Source organism: Megascapheus bottae, chromosome 26, assembly GCF_031878675.1.
Source record: "Megascapheus bottae isolate mThoBot1 chromosome 26, mThoBot2.hap1, whole genome shotgun sequence".
Lineage (NCBI taxonomy): Eukaryota > Metazoa > Chordata > Mammalia > Rodentia > Geomyidae > Megascapheus > Megascapheus bottae.
Window position 1 is genome coordinate 884467 of NC_143534.1, and position 22313 is coordinate 906779.

Here is a 22313-nt window from a genome sequence, read left to right on the forward strand (position 1 = left end):
TGGTTAGGGTGCTGTAAGTTTTGTCCTCAGACACCATCACACACCCAGGCCTACTTTCACTCCTGCAGACTAACAGACAGCGTGGCAGATGGTTTCCAGCAGGTACTCACGGGCCCCTGGTGCCTTGTCTAGAGCTTGTGTGGCATCTGGGCTTTCCTGTCCGCCCTCCTATGCCCACAGGGCCTCCTGCTTCCTGGTGCTGGGATGGTGGTACTGGGTCATCCTGGGAGCTCAGGTTCCACCAAGGCCTGAGGACCTGGGGACCCGTGCTCAGGCCGTGCTCGGGAGCCCGTGCTGCATGGAGGGCGGGGACCGCCACGTGAGGATTTGGTGTTGTTACCAACGACGCATGGTGCTGTGGCACCCTTGCTCAGGAAAGGCTCCCATGATGCCAGCTTACTTGTGGGACCTCACGGCCTCCGGGAGCAGGGTGCTTCCCAGTCAGTCCTGAGGCCTCCAGAGCCTAACCCTGCCTGCCCAGGTGGTGGGGTACAGGCCACTGCTGTGGGCTCGCAGAGCGTGGCCCTGCCTTTCTTCTTGCTGGCTGCTATGTTGTGATATCTGCCTTTATCCTGGTTTTGGAATTGGAAGTCATTCCCCCTGCCCCCCAGGTCATGGGGCTTGAACTCTTGGATCTGGGTGCTGTCCTGAGCTCTTCCACTCAAGGCTACCACCCTACCCCTTGAGCCACAGCACTACTTCCCGTTTTCTAGTGATTAATTGGAGATGAAAGTCTCATGGACTTTAGTGCCTGGGCTGGCTTTGAACTGGGATCCTCAGATCTCAGCCTCCTGAGTAGCTAGGATGTCAGGCGAGAGCCACCAGCACCTGGCCAAGGAGACTGTTTCATTTCCACTGCTGCGCTTGAGCCAAACAGCTTAATTCTCCTTGGCTCCAGGGCCTGCTGTATTCATTTTGGTTGGGCCACATCCTCAGTGGGAGAACTCATTCTAGTGGGAATAATTGAACCCTCTGAGTGCTTTGGACTGTGAGGTGGTGTCTAGAGGCCTTTATGCCACTCAGAATTTCAGCCATGAATGTTGTGTGCTCTTAGCTAGAGACCCAGCTAGTGCACGGTGCTGGGTTCTGAGCCTGGCGAGAGTCCACCGCCCCCCTGTTTCTACTGCAGCTGTGAGGGTGGGTGCCCGGCAGCATCCTCCAACACCCCGAGACCCACCAGAGATGATCGCGCTACAGAACCTCCACAGAACAATCAAGTCTTCAGAGACGATAGGTTGCAGCGGGCACAATGAAAAGGATGAGAGCCCATGGGCTTTGAGTGTGGACAGGCAGATGTGTGCATGTGTGCATGTGTGCATGTGTATCAGCAAGCTAATTACTCATGAAAGATCTGTTTCTAGGAACTAATTGGGTTCTAGGACCAGTTTAATAATGAAAGCGGAGTACAACCGAAAACCAGTAGAGAGACACAATGAAGAGGCATTTACATTTTTTCCTGTGTGTAATTCCTAAGAACAGCCTCTGGGTTGGGTGTGTACCCCATCTGAGTGCCACGGTCAGCCCAACAGAGGGCCCCAGATCCACCTCAGGAAGGAACGAGAGGGCGTCACAAAGGAGAAACTGAGGGCACCATCTTTTGGGGGCCGGGCATGTTAGTGTAACCCCAGGTACACAGGTAGGAGAACTGGGGTCTGAAGCTGGCCCAGGGAAAAAACAGGAGACCTTCTCTAAAGATCTAATACAAAAAGCTGGTGCTGTGACTTAAGTGGTAGAGCACCTGTCCTAGAAGCGTGAGGCAGGGAAGTCAAGCACACAGTCTCCTCCCCTTGTGGAACAAAAAAGCAGGCAATTGTACCAGGCACTGGTGGCTGAAAAGTGAGGATCAAGGTTTGAGGTCAGCCTGTCTGTTGGGGACCGACTGTGGGGTCAATGACCTTGTACCTGACCTTGGACCTACACAACTGTATACACAAGGAAGTAACTCTTATCATGATGACTTTAAGCAATGTCAATCAGTTCTTATCATGATGACTTTAAGCAATGTTAATCCTTTCTCATTTATCCTATATGTGATTTGTTTACTATTTTGTATGAATGTAGCCTCTGGCAACTCCCTAGTTTTAAGAAGAGTATTTAAGGTCGGAACTTAAAATAAACGAGAGAGTCTTAGGCGGCAGTCTGGAGCTCACAGTCTTCTTGGACTGCTGACTTGGGCTGTAGTCCTCCCGAACTCCATCTGTTTGTCTCTCTTCTATTTTTTCCTAGTCCTTGCCCCTATTTCAGGAATCCCAATCCGTGAACCCTGGTTTGCTGCCGGCTGGCCCCGGCACCTGTCTACCAGAAAAGCTGGAGGTGGAATTGTGGTTCAAGTGGTAGAGTACTAACTTTGAGCATAAAAGCCCAGGCACAGCATGCAGGCCCTGAAGTTCAAGCCCTAGCACCGGCGTGCGTGCTGCCTCAGTCGCTCGCCCTTGGCTCGTGTGCTGGGAGGAGAGCAGGTGTTTGGGCAGCGTTCTGCAGCGTGCCAGGCCCAGCCGGTCTCGCGTGTGTGTCAGGAGTGGGCAGCAGCCTCTGCCCAGGGCCGCGTCGCAGTGACCTTCGTGCCTGTCTTCCGCATTTCTCCGCTCCTCCACCCACGGCAAGCACAGCCCCTTCCTCAGCGAGCACAGGCGGCCGACACCCTCGGAAGCCGGGCTTACCCTAAGCCGCTTAGCATTGAGAATGTGAGGAGCCAAATCTCCACTTTCTTGCTGAAATCAAAGAGCAGCCGAGAAGCCAGTAAGTTAATAACTTTGTAAGATAATAAGCTGCTCAAGATGTCGAAGCTGATTTTGTAAGTAGAGAAACGGAGATAAAATCACTCATAATGATCTGACTGATTGCCAGAGCTCTGAGTTCTTCTCAGGTTTTATTTGAACATATTTATAATCACAAATTAGGGATAATATATACATATATAACTTTGCATCCTGTTTTCATCTTGTATTATTCAACTGTTTCCCCACTGTGATGCTCATTATCTGCTGGCTCTCTGGGCACGATGAGGTACCGAAGTTCCTCTGTGCAGACTCCCCGAGAATCAGCTGAGACGGGTGTTCCACTGGCATTACAGGGGTGGAACTCAGGACTTTGCTCTTGCTCAGCGGGTACTGTGCCGCCGCTCGAGCCGTGCCTCCAGGCTCTGTGGGGTGGGATTACACTTCACACCTGTGCTGTCGTCTTACTCAGGCTCCCCTGGCTCACAGACTCCTTGTTTCGCCTGGGCTGGTCTTGACCTGTGGTATCCTGGCCTCAGTCTCCCAGGGGGCTGGGAGCGGAGGTATGAGCCTGCTTGTTTGGACCACTTAGATAAGCTTCATGTCATGGAGATGATTGCTTGTGGAGCTGGCATGGCCATGTCACATTCAGGGACATGGTTCAGGTTGTGGGGTCCCTGCATGGCAGGGACGGGCACGAGGCACGGGGCACGGGGTCAGGCACACGGCTGTGGATCCTGGTGCACTGTAGCTTTATTTCTTCTCTGCACAGCTGGGTAACTATCCGGAAGAGTCTCGTGTGTCTGTGTGTGTGTGTATGTGTGTGTGTGTGTGTGTGTGTGTGTGTGTGCGTGCGTGTGTGCGTGTGTGTATGAGAGCTTGAACTCAAGGACTTGTGTTCTTGACTTTTGGTCAAAGCTGGTGCTCTACCACTTGAGTCCCACCTTCATTTCTGGCTTTTTGTGGGTTAGTTGGAGATGAGGGTCTCAACTACTTGATTGATTGATGGATTGATTTATGGCTCTCGGCGTTTAGCCCCTTGAGTAGCTCAGGTTACAGATGTGAGCCATGGCTAGTAGAATCTTGAGCTCGGTATCCACGCCAGTCTTTCATTTGCAAGTGGGAATTCCACACGTGCTGCCAGGCCACCCTGCGGCAAAGCACGGGAGCTCTGGCCACAGATGCCTGCCCGACACAGCTCCGCCCTCCTTCACCCGATGCCACGCCGTGGAGGGCCGAGGGGCCTCTGTCTGTCCTGCTCTGTGGACTTCTCTCTCCAGGGACGCAGACGTGTGAATGGGCAGCGGGACTCCGTGTGTCGGCCCCGTAGGGCAGTCGCTGGGGGACACGGCGCCTGGGGCCAGCCTTAGACGATATCAAGGCCCAGGCCTCCCCCCTCACTCCGGGACCCTCACCCGGCCTCCCTCCTCACTCCGGGACCCTGGAAAATCTGCTCAGCTCTCCTGATCTTGCTGCTTCCTGGAACCTGACTAACAGAGAGGCCAACTCCTGCCAGCGTGGGGCGGCGCTGTGGTGGGCCCTGCTGCTCAGGCCAGGAGCTCCCTGAGTGGAGTCTCAGCTGGTCCTATGAGCCGGGATGCAGAAGAGAGGGAGCAGAAGTGGCCCTGGGCCTTCCCGCCTTCCTCTGAGCTCCCGGGAGCTCAGCCTGCAGGCTGGAGAGAGGGGGTTTCCCTTGTCTCCTCTGACCAGGGAGGTTGGAATGGATCCCCAACCTCCACAGCCCCGTCCCCTCATCAGAAAATGACAGGGTTTGAGTGGATCTGCGCTTTCCACATTTCATTTATGCATTATTCTTGGTTTCCCCCACCCCACCCCACCAAATTCACCTCTTCTGTTACTACTTTAGCTGGAAACAACTTGGAAACCCTTCTTTGTTACATTGTTAAAACACATATTGGCAGGATTATTGGTTGCTAAGAATGCCCATTCTTCCGGATGCCCTCTGACCTGGGGGCCTGTGACCTCAGGAAGGTCACGGGTTTTCTCCGGCTCTCCTGCAGTCCTCCGTGCGGCCGCCAGGGGGCCCTGGATGCAAACGTCTCACAGGTTGACTTTGAGATTTTTGAAAGCACCAGCATCCACAGAAACAAATGCCAGTTAAAGCCACAGATCAGGACACTTTGCCCTTGTCTGGGACCACGAATCTTGAGACTCTGGTAACAGCTGTGGGCACCTGGCGCCCCGGGCCGCCAGGCTCATGCATTCAAACTACTGGGGCATCTCTGGGGCCAGGGGCTCCAAAGCCCATCCACACCCGGTGGGGTGGGGTGGGTCTCGGGATCAGGGTGAAGAAAGGAAATGTCAACAGCCAAGGGAAATCAGATCCTTTAAGTGTCTATTATTTTGCTTAATTCAGTTCTTAGAAAAGTAAAAGGTAGTTTTGGTGCTCTGAAGGGGGTGGTAGTTCACCGTCCCAAGCCGCCTGCGGTGTGTTCACTGCTTGGGGATCACTGTGTTTCCAGGGAAGCGGCCATCAGACCTCACACTGGCCGTCTCCTGCCTGGCTCCCCACAGTCCTGTCCCTCAGGGACGGGACTGACCCTGCCGCCCAGGCCGCCCCGCTGGTCTCTGTGGTTGAGCCTCCTGCCCGAGGCAGCCACATCCTGGATGGGCTCAGAGCAGAAGTGAACTCCATGTAGTTCACAGCTAAGTTATCAGGGGGAAAGCAGCAGTGTAGAAGGGCCAGCGTTTGCTCGTCACTGGGAAGTGCCCGGCGGTCTGCCCGGGGCTCTGGGCCTGACCCGGAGACGCAGCCCTGCCTGCCTGCTCTGCCTGCGCTGCCAGGACTCGGCTTGTTTGCATGCACGGTTTATAGCATCATGCTAGTTGGCACTGGCTTTAGGGGTTGTGTGTGGAGACTTAGGGAGCAGGCATGGCAGAGGCTGAGGGAGGCTCTGAGGACGCAGGCCTGACTCTGCTTGGTGACGAGTCCCCCAGAGTCCCGGGGCCTTTGGTTGTCCGTCTGTGGGTCACGGTGGGTACCTGGAGCTGGAATGAGAGACACAGACATGTGGTCAGCGAATAGGTTAAGTAGTGAGTGCCATTAACCGTTGTGTGGAGAATTGCCGGTACCCACCTGTAGCAGCTCTGCAGCTCATTTCCCATTCTGTGTGGATTTCCAGCAGTAACTCCCAGCCGACCCAGATGGATTTGTTTAGGAGATTCAAGAAACTCTTAATATTAGCATAAGCAGAGCAAATTGGGAAATAAATGAGTGCAAAGAAATGATGTCATGCAGGAGAAAATGGAATATAAATGACTTCTGGGTTTTCCAGGCTCATTAAGCCACCCAGCCGGTATTTGCTAAGGCCCTGCTCAGTGGTAGAGCCAGAGAGGCCTCTGCAGAGGGACCCGTTCTCCCCCGAGGGTCAAGGTCACGCGCGGGGGCTGTGCCCGAGCCCAGGGAGTGTGTCTTCTTGCCATGGATGCTGGATGTGGAGAATGGCTTAGATAGTTCCTGTGTGCCTTTGTCTTTCATTTTCAGAAGTTGTGATGGGGAGGGCTTATCCTTTGCTTCCTCAGTTTGTCAGAGCCCGCCTTGTTCTGACACCTATGTGGTGATACTTCTCCTGGCTTGTCTTGTCCTCTGCCTTTTAACTTCAGTCGGAGTTCTCTTAGACCAGCCTCTTCATCTTGTCGACACAGCTTGCCCATGGGGTAAGTTGACTGTGGGGAGGGTGAGTTGGTGGTAGGCAGGTCCCCCAGCACCACATTCCCAGCATCATCACTGCGTTGAAGCCTACTAGAGCTGGAAGCTGCCCGACAGGTTGTAGAGGCTTCTCTGAGACGCCATGGCCCAGGCATCTGCTTGTGTCACACGCTGTCATAGCTGCAGGGATTTGCTGTGCTGTTGGTCCAAGGCCGTGTGGCCAGGAGAGGGAATAGGAGATCTCACTGAACTCCCCGAACTGGCAGCCAGGGTGAAGGCAGACAGAAGCAAAGTTAATTTTAACCGTGCATTTAGGTGCAGTTTTCCTAGGGTGCCTTTATCCACTTCCTGCATGTCTCCTTTGGCGTAGGCTCGCGGCAGGGGCTCAGTCGTCACATGTGGCGGGGGGCTTCTCGGGGGAAAGTGCAGGTCTCGTGGATGGAGGTGGCTGGGGAAGAGCAGAGCCTCAGCCCAGGAGCCTCTGCCCCCCCCCCCCACTCCCCCTGCCTCTGAGGCTCAAATGGCTGGGCTGCTCATGGCATTTCTTAAAATACCCCAAGGCTGCCAGGCCGGGTCAGTGGTACCCAGGCATATCTTTTGTTTTTTGGGTTTTTTTTGGCCAGTCCTGGGCTTGAGCTCAGGGCCTGAGCACTGTCCTTGGACTTTCTCAAGGCTAGAGCTCTACCACTTGAGCCTCAGCACTATTTCTGGCTTTTTTCTATGTATGTGGTACCGAAGAATCGAACCCGGGTCTTCCTGCATGCTAGGCAAGCACTCTACCACTAGGCCACACTCCCGGCCCACGTATCTTTTGTTTTAAGTGATGTCAGCCCAGCTGTCCAGAGGCCTGCCTGGACCCCTGGAGCCGGCCGCCAGGGCAGTGGGCAGGCAGCCGTCACCTGGCGGGACGAGCTTCTGCTGGAGGAACAGCAGGTGCAGGAGAGCTGGCGAGGAGACCCCCGAGCGCAGGACAGCCTGGAGATGGAGGGTGGTCATGGATGGCTGGTATTTGGGTGGGCTGAGTGAGTGGAAACAAAGTTTATTTGACGTCTTTGTGAACTTTAGACACTGGGGCTCTCCATAGCACCTCACTGTGAGGGACTCCAGGAATCAGATCTTCCTGTCTGCTCCAGGCTCTCGGGTCTGGGGACTGTCCAGGTTTCCTGGCGTTGGTCTGAGGTCTGGGTCTTGGGGTCCCTCTGAAGGCTCCTGGCCAGCGAGGTGGGACCCTGGGGGGCAGCAGCGGTGGCCGGGGCAGGCGGCGGGCGCCATCGTACATTCCGCAGCAGTGCAGGCTGGCTCGGGTTAGTGTGCGGCTGAGCCCCTCATTCCTCAGCTCCTGGGATTTTCATGCTTCACGTGAAATGTGTTCTGGCAGCTCACGGGCGAATTCTCTCTGGTTGTGCATTTGGAAGAAACATGTCACATCTTTTTATAAACTGTTGGCACAAACTGCGAAAAAAAATAACAACAAAACCCAAACCCCTCCGTCCCTGGCTGCAGCAGGGCTGGCAGCCTTGGAGCTCAGCTGTGCAGGGCGGGGGGGCTGCACCCCTCCTCTGCCGGGTCTCCCAGCCAGAGGGAGGATGGCACAGCATCTCCATCCTCAGCCCTCAGCGTGCAGCTCCGGCAGCCGTCCCACTCCCCCATCAACGTGGGCCTGGTCAGACGAGGACCCAGAGGACAGCAAGGCTGGAGTGGGAGACGAGCCCGAGCCCAGCAGCCTGGCAGAGGCTCCCAAAGGGGGCGCCAGGCCGGGCAGGTGGCAGGGGCTCCCCTTCTGGATGGCGTGCGGCAGGCAGTGGTGTGAGGGGTGGACAGCAATGGGGCCACCACGGCCTGGAGCCCCAGCACCCCTCTTTTTCGTTGGTGGTCAGTTGGTCTGACCTTGAACTTGGATCTCAGTCCCTGGAGTAGCTAGGATTGCAGGTGTGCGTCTCCCTGCCTGCCCTGGCCTGCGTCTCCCTCCCCCGCCCCCTCCCCCTCCCGTGGCCTACACATGCCTTGTGGAGCCCGGACGACAGTTTCCACACCCAGAGGACTTCATCACACGCCTGTCATCTGTACCCCTGGATGTCCCGGGGGTGTGTGTGGCATTATTAGTGGTGAGAACAGAAGAGACCAGGGTGGGGAAAGGCCACGCAGATGTGCCCTTGTTCCTAGCCGTTTGTCCCTGTCACTTGTCTGCCCGTCCTCTGCAGAAGGCTAGAGGACAGAGTGGTAATTGGCAAGGTTGTTAATGTCGACAGAGTCCTGTGTTTGTTTTCTTTCCCACACCAGACCCAAGGAGCCGCCGTGCTTGCTAGTGCTAGCGTGCTTTGCCCTTTCTGTCACTCCTAGTTGGTTTAGCAGCAGCCTCTCACTCGTAAATTGATTTTTGCTCAACAGTCTGTGGGACGGGATGGGGGTGGGGAGAGTGAGGAGAAGGCTGAGGGCAGAGCTGATGTCCCCCCAGCTTTCTGTAAAGGTGCCTGCAGCAGGTGCCCCTGCCTGGGGTGTGGACGGGCCATGGCCCTGCCAGCGGCACAGCAGGACCTGCCCTGTCCACTGCCTCTGCCACGAAAGCCATCTGCACATCCTGTAGCATGGGCGCTCTGTCCAGCTCCTCTGTCTGCACACGTCTGGGGTGGACAGTGGGAGTGGAGCAGGCTGTGGAGCCTGTGGGAACCCCGTGCTCCAGGTGCTGCCCCCGGAGGCATGCCTCCTCCTCCTCTCCTTCCTCCTCCTCCTCCTCCTAATCTTCTTCCTCAGTTTCTCTGGTAGGCCAGAGCTCTACCACTTGAGCCATGCTCTCAGTGCTTCTTCACTTTTCCAGGCTGTCGCCGTGCTGAGCTTCCTGCTCCTGGCTGACACCTCTTTGATCTGAGCTCTCCTGTCTGGAAGTGTGGATGATTACATTCCTACTTCCGAGACGTCCACAGGAACTGGGAGCCCCGTCTCCGTGGCGTGGAGGAAGAGGCCCACAGCAGCCCTGTCTGCTGTTGCCGGGCCCCCGCCGTGTGTCAGGGCGTGGTGGCCCCGGGAACCACGGAGCCGTGGCAGTGGCATTACACTTGGGGGTTAACGTGACACCCTGCGCTGCAGGCGGGAAAGACCCCCCATTGGGCAGATCCTCGGTGACCGGTGACCGCATGGAGCCGCGAGGAGCTGTGCAGGGCCGCGGGCCCTGCTGCTGAAATGGCCTGGACAGCAGATCCTCTCCTGCCCCCCCGGCCTGCCCCCACCTGTCACCCCAGGCTCCCCAGGGAAGCAACCATGTGAAGATTAGCCTGGGAAAAACCTAATTAGGAAAGTAAATCTGCTGCAGACAGTAACACAGCATAAATTACATACATTAACTATAAGTCAAATCACACATCACCCAATACAGGCCGTCATTCACATCATTGCCTCCTTCCTCTCACGTGGATGGAAGGGGCTGGAGCTGAGCAGCACTGTCTCGGGTCTTCTGAGCCTGGGCGAGGCACTGCCATGTGGGCCACCTGGATTTCAGGTTCAGGAAGAAAAGCAGTCCCTGAGTGACCGGGCAGGACAGGGAGGGGCGTTGGTCTGTGGTGGGAATGCTTGTTCGTGCTGTACTATGAAATGCCCAAGGGCTCGTTTGTGTGACGAGCTCGAGCTGGCCCTGGCACGGTGGCCTGGTGGCCTGGTGGCCTCGTGTGGAGGTGTGGTGGCGTGGCAGCGTGGTGGTGTGACGGCATTCCCTCATGCTTACTCGACCCTCTTTTGCTAAACTGACGTTACAGACACAGTGGGCCTCTCCCTCCTTCCCCCTCCCTCCCTCCTTCCCCCTCCCTCCCTCCCTCCCTCCCTCCTTCCCTCCTTCCCTCCCTCCCTCCCTCCCTCTCACCTGGAGTCCTGGCCCTGCTGTCTTCCCACCTCTCTGTCCTGGGCTCCTCCTCAGCTCCTCTGTGTGAGCTGCTGGGGCCAGTTAACCCCTCCTCTCCTGTGACTCCCTCTCCTTTCCTCTCCTTTGCCTTGAGGCCTCGCTCGCTCTCCTGTCATCCAGAGCCGCCCTCCCCCCAAGCTCACCCGGGCCGCGTTCCTCACAGCGGCAGCTGCACGCGTGTCTCTTCAGGGAGACGGATGTGCCCGGCCGGCCCGGCCGCGGGGTGCCCGTGAACTGCGCTGGTCTTCATTGCTGGTGGGCGAGGTCGGGGTTGCGTCATCTTCTGCCTCTCCTCAGCCCCTGGGTGGTGTGTGCGCCCACAAGATGAGTGTCCCCTCCTTAATTCATCCAGGAAAGGATGAAGTCACTGGACCCCGCAGGCAGAGAGACGACCGCCAGGTCAGCCGGCACCTGGCGCTCCTGCCATCCCATTCTAACGTAATGTCTGGAGCCCAGCAACACACACACGTGTGCACATAACACACATGCACGCACACCCACACAACTCTCACAACACACTCCCCCATGCAACTCACACAGCTCTCACATGCAACACACACATGCACACTCACACACACACACACACACACACACACACACACACACACACGTAGGCCCTCTGATATTTTCTGGGAGTGTTGGAACCTTGCTTGAAGTCATTAGATTTCTCCCACTCTCAAGGGTAGACCAAATCGAAGGTAATTAAGGGGGACATTAGATGGAAGAAACAATTGGAACGACTGGGATACTGGCGGTGGGTAATGCTACACTTCATGCAGCGGACACTGAGCGCGTGCCCGTTGCCGTTTCATAAGCACATCTCAAAGCTGTTTCCTATCTGTAGTGACAGATGGAAGGATGGATCACCTTAGCAAAGGAGGAACTGACCCCGTTACACTGAACACACTGTCAACGGAAATCAGAAACACTGGCACGGTGGGGGTGAGACCAGAGATTCTGGGCAGAGTGAACGGAAGTGTATTCACACCTCCAGCAGGTGTAGACCGGGTGGGCTGTGCCGGCCGTCGACGTCCAGGGACAAGACCCAGGGCACAGGTGTTCAGGACGTCTTCCCTTCGTATTGTCTAAGACCCGACAGGTCTCCCTGCCACGGAAAGAATCTTGGATTGATGGCTTGGGATGCGTGAGCGTGACTCCTCTGGGTTCGCAGGACTCTGGACTGAGCCTCCATCCAGAGCGGCTTTCAGGGGGTTACTGGGGAAAAATCAAAGCCACCAAGAGGAAAAGAAGTGTGCTAGCCCACGAGGAAGACGGTGGAGTTTTCTGGGCAGCATTGGGCTAGGTCTACCGTGATTCTAGAAATTATCTCTGTGTTGTGAGATAAACAGAGCATTTACAGTTGATGATACATTGCAAGATCTGGATTCCTCTGGGGAAATTAAGTTTTATATTTTCTGCAGGCTTTGTGAGTCCCAGCGAGTTCATGTTAGCTTTGGAGAGGAATCTCAGTTCTGGTGGCTCCAGTGACACGTGTGGGTGTGGTCCTTTCTGGAGGACCCATCCCCCCTGCGAACCAAGTTCCAACCTTAAACAAAGATGGTACTTTAGCCTCAAACAACACAGGAGATATGCAAAGGGATTAATTTTGAAATGCAAGGGAAGACGTGGGGAGTGTTTGGAGTGTCCTGGGAAAACCGATGACAAAACCTGCAGATGTTTCTATTTAATACGTATCTAAACCTGCCTCGCCAGCAAGTGTCTGCCCCTGAGGGTCCCCAGAATCCATGGCACTCTGCTCTGCCCCTGGTCTCAAAGGGTGCATCTGAACTGACCGCCTACTGTGTGCCAGGCACTCAGCCGGCTTCCTGTCAGAGAGAGACTGTGAGGGTGGGGAGGGGCCTGGGGGGGCTGGGGTGATGGGTGGTGCAGAGGGAGGGGAGGCCTTCCTCCCCAGGGCTCTGGCGGGGCCTGTAGTGAGCCCAGACTCCTTGGCAGGTGCAAGTGTGCTTCAGATTCATGAGGAATAAGCCCCCTCCCTGTCCCCGCCCCCCCCCCCCCCCCCCCCGCTTTTAGTGAGCACACAGCAGTTTTGTGTTGGGGTGGATTGGAGAATGCAGGGCCTCCCCTCCACTCTCCCCAGATTTCTGATGGCTTGCTTGCTGCAGGCTCTCCCCTGCTTTTTGCGTCACCTCTCTTAACCTGTGCAGGCATCTCGGGCCTGGCTACTCCACACTGACTTTTGGTTTGCAGGGAGTAGATACTGATTGCTAGGTGCTGAGTCCCAGCTGTTTCTGCCTAGGTGTGCACAAGGGAGAGACGGCCTCCCTCTGAGGACAGCACCGAGCCATCTGGAAGCCCAGCTACCTGCCTTGCTTGAAGCAGAAACGCTGGCTGTGGAAGGTAAGTCCAGTGGCTGACGGCCAGTCAGTGCTGGCGGTCATGGTTGTCTCACTCGAAGGCCTCAGGCCTTTTCCAGGCACCTCCCTGTTTCCCTGCAGCCCAGAGGCAGAGAAGAGCACATACCTGTTGTATAGGTGGCCACGTCCTGGAACTGCTGTTGTGTGGCCAAGACCTGAACTCTGTACAAAGGCTCTTAGTGAGGGAGCTCTGTGAGGGGGCCGGAGGTGATCGGCAGGGGCCTTAGAGACTCCAATCTTTCCTTGTTCACAGGCCATTGGAAGCGGCTTCTCCACTGCCTGTCGCTGGAGAGCCAGGGGTCTGTGGAGCCAGCCTTCCGCCATCCCCTTCTGTTTGTTCTTGCTTTGGATTCATGGGGGTTGGGGAGACAGGTGCAGGGGTGAGGCGTGGATGGACCCCTGGTCAAGTCTCACACCGGCGTGAGACAGAATGGCGTTTGTGGAGAGTTACAGCTTGAATGAACCCACAGCCTGTTGGCTTCAGAGGAATCATAAGCATGACTCGCAGAGGCACCGTAATTACACAGATGGGTTTTGATTGGCAGCTCTGGCCCCCAGGCAGTAAGCAGCGGGCTGGCACTCCCGAGCGGCTGGGTCCCGGCACAGCCTGGTGTCGTGTGCAGCCCCGTTCCTGACGGCCCTGCCCGCCACTCACACGGAATGATGGCCCCATTTGCAGGGAGGAAAGGCAAGATGGAATGCAGCCTTGCTTCTGAGTTAGGGGTTTTGCCTTTCGCTATCCACGTGTGTTCCGGGAATCCTGGTCTGTGCGCCTCGGCATGTGTCATGGAAGACATGCGGGTGGGGCTCCCCTCCGCCGTGTCCTCTCCACGGGCATGGCGGCCGTTCTGGTTTAGGCTTTTGTGAGGAAGGCCACCAGGAGCATTCTCGTTACAGATGACGCTGACTGTGTGCTTTCCTCTCCCGTGAGTATCTAGCAGTGGACTAGAGGGTCAGGTGAGGGATGTTTGATGACGTGTGAGGGATGGTGGTCCTGCAGGGAGGGGGTGGAGGAGGTCTGGCACGGACTGGCAGGGGGCATTTTCAGCTTGGCTCTGTGGAGCTGATTGAGAGGGCTGGGAGTGGAAGCCCTAGGCCTTAGCTTGCATTGCATTCTTCGTACATTTCTCTTTTTGGACAATGTCACCCCCTCCTTCCCTTCAGTTAAAAATAGTTTTTATGGTGTTTTCTGTGTCCTGCATGGTAGTTTTGTTGCCTCTAAAGCCATGCTTTCTCTTTGAAGCGGCACGATGTTGATTGCTTCGGTTCCTCTGGTCCCCCTGTAATTCTGTTTTGTGTGTGTGTGAGATCTGGCTCAAGGGCTACCCGCGGGCCCCCACCCCGCCGTGTGGACAGAGCGGTGTCAGCACCCCGTACCCGTCTGCTCTGCACCGGGCTGCAGATCGGTTGGCTGCGTGAGGACTGATTGTAACGTATAGGGTGAAGTCCTGAGAGGCAAACTCAGATTTAGAGTAGAGTTGTGGCCGGGTGTGGGATATGACGGCTCCTGCCTATAACGTAACCTCAGCGACTTGGGAGGCAGAGATCAGGAGGATTGGAGGTTGAGGCCTCTGGGGTGGCGGCATGGGCAGCGTGGAGGTGGGGGCAGCGGCGTGGGCAGCGTGGAGGTGGGGGCAGCGGCGTGGGCAGCGTGGAGGGGGGCAGTGGCATGGGCAGCGTGGAGGGGGGCAGCAGCGTGGGCAGTGTGGAGGGGGGCAGCGGCGTGGGCAGCGTGGAGGGGGGCAGTGGCGTGGGCAGCGTGGAGGTGGGGTGGATCGTGGTAGGGAGCGCTGGGCTGCCCTTCTCACTTGTGGGGTCAGGCCTGGTGTTGGCCACTGTCCGTTAGAGCTGCTGAACACGTGAGCCACAGGGCCCACAGTGAGGAGATGGCAAGCCCACCCTGGGAGGTGCCAGTGCCAAGGACCTGATCTCCACGAGGGGAACTGACCTTAACACCCAGAACCACTAAGAAAACAGAGAGGACCTGATCTCCACGAGGGGAACTGACCTTAACACCCAGAACCACTAAGAAAACGGAGAGGACCTGATCTCCACGAGGGGAACTGACCTTAACACCCAGAACCACTAAGAAAACGGAGAGGACCTGATCTCCACGAGGGGAACTGACCTTAACACCCAGAACCACTAAGAAAACGGAGAGGACCTGATCTCCACGAGGGGAACTGACCTTAACACCCAGAACCACTAAGAAAACAGAGAGGACCTGATCTCCACGAGGGGAACTGACCTTAACACGCAGAACCACTAAGAAAACGGAGAGGACTCTCAGTGAATCATCACATAGATTTTGAGACAAAACAGGGAATAGTTTCTGGGAATGAAGATAGGAATGGAGTCAAGAAAAGCAAGTCCAGCAACGTTTTCATTTGAATAGTGGAGCTCTTAAAAGCCAGGAATATCTTTTTTTTTTTTTTTTAACTTTAAAGGACTGAGCAGTGCCTCTTCAATCAAACTATTGTCACTTCATTGAATGTGTTCAAAATGATGAATAAAACATAAACAGGCAGAATGAGCGGTTGTTACCATGGACGATCGAAATCGCAGATGGCTCGTGACGGTGGCGAAGGCTGTCTTTAGTTCCTGCTTGGATTTTGCTGGATCAGCCAGCCTTTTCCCTAGGTGTTGATTTACATGTGCTTTGGGCAAAGATAGCTAACGTTTAGCCCGTCTGAGGAGAATTTGCTTTGGATGACTCAAATGAATAATCCGGAGTTGGTGAGGGTCTGGGAAACAAATGCATATAAATTCCTTCGTAAATGGAAGCCTTGATCCCTCCAGATCTCCAAGGCCCGCCCACACTGGGTTTGAGGGATCTCTGTGTGCAAGCTGTGCGTAGATCAGGATGAAGGAATAGTATGCAGCTGAGTGCATACCGTGGACACAACCTCTAACACACGCTCCTCAGTCTCCGTACCAGGAGCGCACATGCACAATCCTAGCCTCTTAGCAGGCTGAGATCTGAGATCATGCCTCAAGCTGTGTGACTGTTACCTCCCGTTAACGACCAGAAAGCCGGAGTGGAGCTGTGACTCAAGGGTAGAGTGCGAGCCTAGACGGGAGCAAGGCAGGGAAAGAGCCTAGGCCCTGTGTTCAAGCCTGAGGACTGGCACGCGTGTGCTCACACGCACCCACCTCCCCACATGCACACACACATGTGCACACACGCACACATGCACACACACACACGCACACATACACATGTGCACACACGCATGCACGCACGCGCACACATACATACACACAGCTTTTTAAGGAGCAGCAGTGCAGGTGTTCTTTAGCATCTGTGACCCCTGCGTGCCGAGCACAGTGGAGCTTTCAGAGGCAGGTGAGCAGCGCTGGACGCCAGGACCCGGACGCCCTGCTCTGTTCTGTGCTCTGTGGCCTGGGCCACACGGCCGAACGAGACTGGGCACCCATGCCGAGGCTGAAGTCACCCAGAGCCACCCTGTCCCCTCCTGGGGCTCTTGTGGGATCTGAGCACCGTGTGGGCACCGGAGGAGGAGGCTCAGGTCGTCTCCCCCGGCACCCCGAGCCTGAGAAGGCTGGGTTCTGTTTTGCGGGACTCGGGGTCTGGGCACCAGCGCCTGTCGTGCAGAGAGCTCTTGCTGCGTCCCTGTGTGGCCCATGTGCCACAACCCACCCGCTCAGCACCTGACAGGTCGCCATACTGCGTTCCACAGCCTTGGTGCGTTATGAGTCCCTGGGCTCTGTCCCGAGGGGCTGCTGGGTTGTGTCGGCGTCCAGCTTGGCATCTGGTGTGGCAGTGAGCACACCGAAATACTTGTTCATCGCTGGGCTCACCGGCGCGTGAGGCTGGTGGGGCTTCTGTCCACTGGGACCTCAGCCTGTCCTCAGCCCTTCCAGGACCCCCCGTCCCCTCCAGCCACGAGCCAAGGCTGACTGGCTCCTCTCTGAAGGTGGAGGGAATGGTGCTGTGTCAGCAGGCAGGCGGGGTCCGGGTTCAGCAGACGGCCAGGGTGGCGAGGATGGGGGGCCTGGTGGGGTGTGTGCTTCTAAGGGGACACCTTCAGATGAAGGCAGAAAGGCACTTCAGAGGTGTCCCCATCTCCTCCTGCTGCTCTCACACGTCTGGTCTGGAGTTCAAGACGTCTGTCTTCTGTCTGACTGGTGTGTCTGACTGCCGTTCCTTGAGAGGCCGGGAGTGTGAGGGCGGAGGCCAGAGCTGCGAGAGTGCGCGTGTAGAGGAGGGGTTCTCCCCTGCGCAAACGTGCTGACCTGTGGAACCCGGCCTCTGTCTCACCAGCACTCTCAGACTATTCCACAAAAAGGAAGTCATACTTGAGTACTTTCAGAAGACATTTTCAATTTCTTTCAAACGAAATTTCATTTCCAACTGGTACATAAAAACAAAGCTGCGCACATTGGTGCCGTGTTTTCACTCAAGCACGCATAGTGTGAATGTTTAAAGCTGGTGAAATGCATCTATCTTCTTAATATAATTTCCTTATGATGAAGACATTCAAAATAGTCTCTTCCAGCATTTTAAATTATGTGATTCTTTCTTTACCTGGCCAGTGAAGTTTGGGTTGAAGGTTTCTGGGGGATTGTGTGAGTGTCCTGTGGTCAAGGTCATAGCAGCTCTACCCTGTGTCCTCCCCCCGGGTCCCCCACCCAGGGTCCCCCCCACAGCTGCAGGGAGACCTTGAGGGCAGAGCCCAGCCTAGGAAGCACCCACATCAGGGCGTCTGTGGCTCCCCCCTGGCCGTCTCCAGGTATGGGACACCTGGCCCGTGCCTTGGGAGGGGAGGTCGGGGCCCTTCTTCCTCCTCGGTGCCTGGGTGTGGCAGCTTGGCTGTCCCGAGTGCTCCCTGGCTCTAGAAAGTTTGAAGCCCCACTTAGCTGTCCAGGAAAAGATCAAAGGAAACCAACCTCAGAGAACCCACGTCTCCAGGCAGTGCGAGCTCACACTTGTTTCTGCCCTCAGGAAGGCTGTGTGCATGTGGCTGAGCTGCAGGACGGCAGAGGCAGGGGCTGCCAGCCCCTGTGAGCCCCACGGCACCCCACAATTCCTCTTGCTTCTCCCATCACTCGCTCCTCTTCTGCCTCCTTGACAGTTCTGTCCTTTATTTCCTTTCCTCCTCACCTCCCTTTTCTCTTCCTTTGATCCCTTCCTGTCCCTCTCAGAGCCAGCCCTGGTCTTGTGGGCCGTGTTGAGCTCCCGGGCTGCCCTCACGCCAGCAGCTGACCCTCAGGGGAGACGGGCAGGTCCGAGCCCAGCGCACATGGTCGCCGAGCTGAGGCTGTGTGTTTCTCTCAGTGAGAGTTGAGGAAGACATCAGCATGCATGGACTCAGGACCAAGTCTAAGGCCCCGGGAAATAGTCACGGAGTAGCGGGCAGTGCTGTGGCTTTACTAACTCCGATTGTGAGGACCGCTAGTGAGGTGTCTGTCCGTTCACTTCTTCCCTGCTTCCTGGAGAGGAGGAAGACATAGTGGTGAACTTACCTCCAGCTCCTCAAGAGGCTGAAGAGTGGGGAGTGGGGCACTGGGGTGGGGCAGGACGCTCCTGGGCTGCGCTGTGAGAAGTTAGCACATGTATGTGCATGCGTGTGTGCACGCGTGTCAGGTGGCCGTGTGTGATGGTGTGGCACCCGTCTGTATCTGTCCTGTGCCACGGTGGTGTGATTCCAGGTCTGTGCTCTGTGTGAGAGTGCAGTGTGTGTGCCGTAGGTGGCTGTGGTGGGAATCCGTGTGTGTGTGTGTGTGTGTGTGTGTGTGTGTGTGTGTGTGTGTGTGCGAGAGAGAGAGAGAGAGAGAGAGAGAGACAGACAGACAGACAGACAGACAGACAGAAACAGAGACAGAGACACCCTGCTTCTCGTTGTGAGGCCTCCCTTTGCTCTTATCCCTCTCCAGATGGAGAGGTGCTGTGGCCAGGGAGAGGAGGGCAGTGCTGGGTGGGTGGAAGCAGGCCCTGGGCTGGGCGGGCGCCCGAGGGAGGACAGTGCAGAGGGCGGGGTGGCGGCTGGGACGGAGGCCTGGGCCTGGACCGGGGAGAGCCGGCCCGCGGCTGCCCTTGCTCTCTAGACTGTTGAGCTTTTGCTTCTTCACCCACCGTGGTGTGAGAGTCTGCTGCTGTTTGCACACTGTCTGCCTGGGCGTCCCTCATTCCATCTGTTCTTAACAAAACAAAAACAAACAGAAAAAGACACCAACCAAGTTAAATTTAAACTCACCCAGACACGAGCGCCAGGTCTTCACAAAGCTCTGGAAGCGGGAAGAAAATTCTCCTCGCGTGACTCATCCGTGAGACTTTTCCTGTTCACAGACCATGGCCGAGGCGCCTGTTTTCAAGAGCAGTGCCACTGCCAGCCGGTTCCCTGTCCCAGAGACGCGTGTCCCAGGCACTGGCCACGCCTGCCCATTTCCTGTTGCATTACGAATCCTCTCCTGTGGCAGGCCACATCCCAGGATCACATGTGTGGACAAGACCTGGGTGTCCCGGGGGTGCCAGCTGGTTCTACATAGGTCTTTGTGGAAGATGGGGTGATGTGGCTGTGACCCTGCCCTGTGCCTGTGTCATCTGTGCCGCCTGTGTGCCAGGCTGGATAGATTTCCTGTCATGAATTGACCAAGGGAGGGGCCTTAGGCCTGCAGTCTCAGAGGGAGCCAGGTGGACCTCCGTTCTCACTGGTGCCCTGCAGGGCAGGGAGGGTCAGGCCGTCAGCCCTGGCTACGGTTGCCTACTCAACGCCAGGAAGTGGCACGGACTCCTGACAGGCTCGGGGAGAGGTGAGCCGAGTCCATCTCCTCACGTCCGCAGGGCTGGGGCTGAAACAGCAGTAAGAGCCAGAGTGGACCCTGTGTGTCCAGGGTTCGTTCAGTGGATGGTCCGAGGCGGCATTGGAAGAGTGGACGTGATTCTCAGGAGGAGGGGAGTGAGGTGCATCATGGAGGAAGATTCACATCGAAGCTTACGGAATCCACAGAGCACAGGGTTGGCCCACGGCCAGGGGGCCCGGTGATAAGGCTCTGCTGTGAAAGGCTCTCTTCTGGGGCGACAGCAGTGCCTGGCCTTGCTCTGCTCCCTTCTCCCACCCTGTCCCTACAGTCTCTGAATGGACAGCTTAGATCACCCCCGAGGGCCCAGCTTCCTGTGGCCTCGGAGGTGGGGTGGATAGAGCACACTGCTCCTGAAGGCGCCTCGGTGGGGGGCGGCCTGGCCGGTGGGGCTGTGCTGGAGCTCGCCAACTCCTTCCCAGGTGCTCTCCCGCGCGGGTCCAGAGACCGCCGGCAGCTCCCCTGGCAGGCGGGCTCTGCTGTCTGTGCTCGCTCACAGTGCCAAGGTGATAAGGCAGGTGCGTGGCTCCATGGCGTGTGTGGTAGGCCTAGAGGGGGAGAGGCCTGCTGGCCTGCAGGAGTGGAAGTGGGTAGGGAGGTCAGTCGGGCTGCACGGCCTGCAGGTCCGCCACGAGGCATGGACCGGTCTTCAGGAGCTGCACTCGCACCGGCCAGGCTGCTCCCCGCTGTAGCTGGGTTGCGGGGCGAGGCCCTGGGCCTGCCCTGGTGAGACTCATGTCTTTCCTGGGGCGCTCCATGTCTCATGGCACAGGAGCATCAGGTACGGCTCAGGTTGCACCCGTGGGGGGTCTGTGAGAAGAGGGGACCCTCCACAGCTCCTTTCCCCTCCCCAGGGACTCCTGGCTGGGGTCCTGGCGTCAGCATTGCCATGCATGGCTTTCCATGCACATCTGCGGGAGGAGGGGGGAGGATCCCGCCTGCCCCCGCTGGTGCCTCGTAAGCAAGCCGGAGGTTCCACACCAGCTGCCCGTGAGAGGCGTTTTTAATAGAACTCACCTAAGAGCTAAGAGGAAAATGCTGCCTCTGAGCTTTTGTACCAAAGCCTATGAAAGAGGCACAGGTGGGGTTTCTCATGCAAAACCTCCGCCAGGGCCCCGGGAAAATATCTGATGAGGTGGTTGGCCTGAGGGGAAGGGGTTAGTTGGATTTCATGCCTTCCCCCCTCCCCCAGCATCTAGCCTTCTGCTGTGATGACAGGATCACAGTGTTAAAAGCTGAATCATAGTTTATCTTTTTAACGTTTGTGAGTGGTGGAGCTGCTGTGTGTGTGTGTGTGTGTGTGTGTGTGTGTGTGTGTGTGTGTGTGTGTGTGTGTGTGTGTGTGTGTGCGCCCGCGCACGCGTGCTAGATACTGCCCGTCTGACATTGGGATCAATCTTCCCCTGGCCTCATTTCGCCGCCAGCACAGCCCAGGGCCGTGGTCACACACAGCCTCACATAGGCCTACCTGAGGCCCAACAGTTTGTTTGTTTTTTCCCCCAGTCCTGGGCTTGAGCTCAGGGCCTGAGCACTGTCCTTGGACTTTCTCAAGGCTAGAGCTCTACCGCTTGAGCCTCAGCACCACTTCTGGCCTTTTCTGTGTATGTGGTACCGAGGAATCGAACCCGGGTCTTCATGCATGCTAGGCAAGCACTTTAACCACCAGGCCACACTCTGGACCAGGCCCAACAGTTTTGGGCAGCACTCCCAAACCTGGCACGTTGTGGGGTGGAAGAGAGCAGCACCTCGCAGGGAGAAGGGGAAGGGAGGAGACCAGGAGGGAAGGAGCCAAGATGGTGAAATGGGATGGTTGGTCTTGTGCCTCCCCCTTTCTCCTGCGGTGGTTCTTGAGTGAGTGTATCACGGAGCAGTTACTAAAAGAGAAGGTCCTTTCTGCCTGTAGGACACAGACTAGATCCTGCAGTGGCAGAAGGGGAGTCTTCTAGTCTGTGCCGTCCCCCACCCCCTCCCCCGCCACAGGCTGTGCTGGGCGCTGACGGGCTTAGCGTGAAGGTTTGGCTCCCAGGGGAAAAGCTTTTGAAGTTGTTTGAAGCAAAAGAAATCGCTTCATTTGCCTCATGCTGACGGTGCATCGGCCCTGCCTGCTTGGGGTTTAAATCTCTCCCACCCGCCGCTTTCTCATATCTGCGTCCAGCAGGAGCCTGTGGTTCACCTGCCCCTGCTTTCCCCAGACACGCGATCCATCGGCTAGTGCAGAGGCACGGCCTCCTCGGTGCTGCCTGCAGGGTGGAGGGCGGGCTGCAGGGAGCCCTGGCAGGCCTCGGGCAGCCTCCCCCTCCCCCCGCCCCCCCCGTTCCCCCTTAGAGAGAAAGCTGGGTGAATCCCTCCCAGGCCGAAGAATGGGGGCTGGGAAGTCACCGTCCTCGGGGAAGGGGGAAGGGAGGCTCTGCAGAGCTTCTCTGTCTGGTCGGGGAGGTGCGGGCAGCTCGAGGCCCCAGGAGCTCTCCAGAGTCTCTGATGCCCCCTGAGGGAGGGGGGAAGGCCTGGGTGACACCCCCCCAGCCTCACAGCCAAGGTCAGTGTGCCTGGCACACCGCAGCTCCAGCCAAAGCAGCAGCTCTGGAAGAAGGGTCCTTAGAGGAGGCCTCTGTGAGTGGGGAGGCCACACCTGGATGCCGCATTCAGAAGCCATCAGGAGGAGTGGGGACTTTGTAACCTCACCGCTCGCGGGGGTGGGGCCTGTGCCCCTCTCGTCTGGGAGCCCAAAAGGTGCCACCGTCCCCTCCCCTTCCGCTGTGGCTCACACCTGTAAGCTCAGAAGTCCTTGCTGGTGGCTTGGTTTTGGTGGATCTCGTTTGTGGTGGATCTGGATGTAA

The 22313-nt window shown here is 57.0% G+C and overlaps 1 long non-coding RNA gene across 3 annotated transcripts in view; it reads left to right on the forward strand.

Annotated features, from left to right (window-relative positions):
• Window positions 1–22313, forward strand: part of LOC150045808 (uncharacterized) — a 72908-nt gene that overhangs the window by 17126 nt on the left and 33469 nt on the right. For all 3 annotated transcript variants that reach the window (XR_016532682.1, XR_016532684.1, XR_016532683.1), the window contains exon 2: window positions 12537–12637. This is a non-coding gene — a long non-coding RNA (uncharacterized LOC150045808). The remainder of the gene's footprint in view (window positions 1–12536; window positions 12638–22313) is intronic.